At 45.5% G+C, this 3,319-nt stretch overlaps 1 long non-coding RNA gene across 1 annotated transcript; it reads left to right on the top strand.

Moving 5' to 3' along the window:
* Nucleotides 1-1,480: 1,480 nt before the first annotated feature.
* Nucleotides 1,481-2,801, top strand: LOC123073920 (uncharacterized). Its single transcript, XR_006435793.1, has 3 exons — nucleotides 1,481-1,706; nucleotides 1,832-1,972; nucleotides 2,482-2,801. It is a non-coding gene; the product is annotated as an uncharacterized lncRNA (long non-coding RNA).
* The last annotated feature ends 518 nt before the right edge of the window (nucleotides 2,802-3,319 follow it).

Here is a 3,319-nt window from a genome sequence, read left to right as displayed (position 1 = left end):
ATAAGAGCAGTAAATAAACCTTTGTATCTTATCTGGAATGTGTGTGTTGTGTGCGGTGGTGGTGTCTGTTTGTATCGGTCTGGTCGGATGTAATGAAGTGATGGATGCGTTAAAATATAAAGGGGGAAACCCTTTTTATCATTTCGCTGGGCTTTGTGCGGTAAATCAGTAGGAGCAGTTTTTTTCTTTTGCGGGAAAATCAGTAGGAGCAGTTAAAAAATAAAAAAAATAAAAAATATAGAGAAACCCATGTGAGCACACGGAGAGCCGTCGTCTAGAATGGCAAACGCACAGGAGCGAGCCTGGCTTAGCCGGTTTAATATAGTAGTATATATTCCCTCATGTGACTGCCAAAGGAGATTTGCCCCAAAGAACGATAGATATGTTTTGCCAAAGGAGATCTGCCCAGAGCGCAATAGAGGGGGAAAACATGTGCCAAGGAAGATCTGCCCAAAAGTACCATTCTGTGTTCATATATGCAGGATTCCCATGTATTTACGGTCCATAAGGGTTGGTGTGCTTCGTCGTCCAAAAAACATGTTCCGCGGGCAAGATCAAGTTCGTGGCAAAAAAGGAACTAGTGCTTAATGAAATCTGCGCATAATGCATTTGCCAAAGGCCAGATTTGCCCACAGTACAGAAGAGGGGAAAAAACATGTGCCAAAGGAGATCTGCCCAGAAGAACTACGTGTCACATACATATATGAAGGATTTGAATGTTCATAAGAGGCTCAATTTTCGGCTCGTATCTTGCTACCTAGCTTAAACACAGCCACACAGTGACACAGGTACGTACGATCGACAAAGCAAAGCCAGACCAGAAAGCGAAAAAGAAAGTTAAAGAAGAGACACAGTCCCACACATGCATGCATGCATGGCATGCACAGCGCACGTACACGCTCAGTTTAGAAGCTCGAACAGTGGCTCGAGCGCCGCCTGCGCGAGGTCAGCAGCGGCCACGGCTGCCGCCTGAAAGCGCTGGTGCACGAAGGACAGGAGCAGAAGAGCCACGGCGGCAACCCAGAGCAAGAACCCGGTGACGGCGTCGGCGCCAGCGTTGCTGCTCGGAGGGGGCGTGGCCCGGAGGAGGAAGGAGACGGCCAGCAGCATGTACGCGGCGGCGTAGAGGCGGAGGCGGCGCTCCATGTTGTGCTGACCATCGTCGACGCCGGCGTAGTACTGCTGTGCCGTCGCTAGGAAGAGGTTCCGGAGGAAAGCCGCCATTTCTCTGACTGTGTTAAGCTGCAGTGTATACCGGGCTGTTGGGATTAGTAGACACAGTTAGGGTCAATCGTATATATAGACCACATGACGTTGGAACGATCAAGTACAACGAAGAACATGACTCGGAGCTCATTGTTTAGTAGAGTTGAATTGAGTGTGATGACAGTTTGTACCTGACAATAGTTGATTAATTTCCAAGGTTAGATAGATTTATTTATAGATGTAGGAAGGGGATCAGAACGACTAGGATAGAATCTGAGCATGTGTTGCAAAAATAGAAAAAAATGATGCTGGACCATCAGATGAGAAATCGATGGCACAGGTCCGGACGGAGTGATCTCTGCACAAAATTTGCAAAAGGGTCCGATTTGGTTTCGATGCCCTCCCGATTCAATCCCAAATCCCGTACGCAGCGGTGTCTCGCAGGACGAAAAATCGTCCTCGTCGGCGGCGGCGGCGGCCCAGATCCTGAGCCAAGCTAGGTAGGCTAGCACGCCCAGCAAATGTGCTGATCCATCTCCTGTCCGATGGCTCCTAACCGTTTGGTCGCCAGCGGCGCAGTTTGAGGCAGATTAGATCTGATTCCTCACCTCCTCCCCCCTCTCAGGCTCCTGGATCAGCTCATGGACGTGCTCCCTCCCCCCCTTGCGACCCAGCACTAGCTCGACGGTGGTGGACTCCTCGCCTCCTTCCCGACCGGCCGCTTTTAGGTGCTACGAACACTCCACCAAGGTGGTTTGTTCTTCAGGTAAATAACTAAATATATATCTCTATAGTTTTATTTTCCTTTTACTTGTTATCGTCAAATCTGATCATGTCTCAATGACGCATTTTTAGAAATTAGATTAATACTGCCTCATTGGGTCGAATCACTGAATAAATGATTAGGTTGGTACAAGCAAACGAGGATAAACTTAAACCTATGCCTATGGTTCTATAGATACTGTGAAAATTAGAACCATACGACTAGAGTTGGCATTTTGGAGAAGTGACACTGGCCGTTAGAATGTTCAGCTCCCATGCCACTTAGATATCTGAGTACTATTTTTTTCAGAATTCCAGATTTGCAGGCACTGCAGTGACCTGGTTCAAATATTAAGTACATTCGACACAAGAATATCTGTAGCATAACTAATTCAATTCACCGGTCAATGATCAGTAAACACATGAGCACACTATGATCTTCATGTCGACAATTTCCGATACTTCTTATTAGTTACTAACTATTACTATTCCAATCTGAAACATGAACACCAGTAGGAAAGGGAAATGTCACTCACTCTGGCTCTGCGGAGCGGCTCGATGTCCCACGAGACGTAGACCCCCATGCCGCCAGGGCCCTCGAGGAACTCGACCCCGTCTGCGATCATCATCCAAGCGTACCTGACCCGGTAGAAGTCAAGGTCCAACAATGTGTGAATGCCAAGGTCCAAGGATTATGTAATACTGAGAAAGGGGCAAGTTGTAACATGCTCATGTCTGTCCTATATTAGTAGAGATTGAATTGTGCTGCACTATTGCAATCTGTGCTCCTTTGGTGATGGATATATCGGTTCATGTACATTGTTATTTGTATATCTCACTTGCCTTGTATGGTACTCCCTCTATAAACAAATATAAGACGTTTTTAGGTCACTATTAGTGACTTAAAACGTCTTGTATTAGTTTACAGAGGGAGTGCTATGCTACTATACTTTTGCCTTCATTGGTGTGCATCAGGGATATGATTTGTTGATATCTTGATTCCAGATGGTTTATTATGTGATATGTGCTGCAACAGCTTTATGTGTGATATATACTCGTTTATCGAGTGTTCAGTACCTAATCTGAAGAGAAAGAGGATTTGCTATTGGGTACAGCTTTAGTGTTATGGTAGCTCTATCCATATCTGAATATCTACATTTGTTTAATGTCAGTAGCTAATCTAAAGAGATATTTTGCTATTGGTTATTGTTTGGTGGTTTCATAACCATATTTTGTGTTTTCAATATGCAGTCCTGCCGGGTGTTCTTTTTATGCTTCCTGATTCCTATGTTGAGTGAGAACAAGGACTATGGTGGTAAGCTTATTGCTTATGTGCTCTTTAGCCCATTGT

Source organism: Triticum aestivum, chromosome 3D, assembly GCF_018294505.1.
Source record: "Triticum aestivum cultivar Chinese Spring chromosome 3D, IWGSC CS RefSeq v2.1, whole genome shotgun sequence".
NCBI lineage: Eukaryota > Viridiplantae > Streptophyta > Magnoliopsida > Poales > Poaceae > Triticum > Triticum aestivum.
Note: the sequence above shows the minus strand (reverse complement) of the source record. Positions and strands in the feature narration are given on the sequence as shown.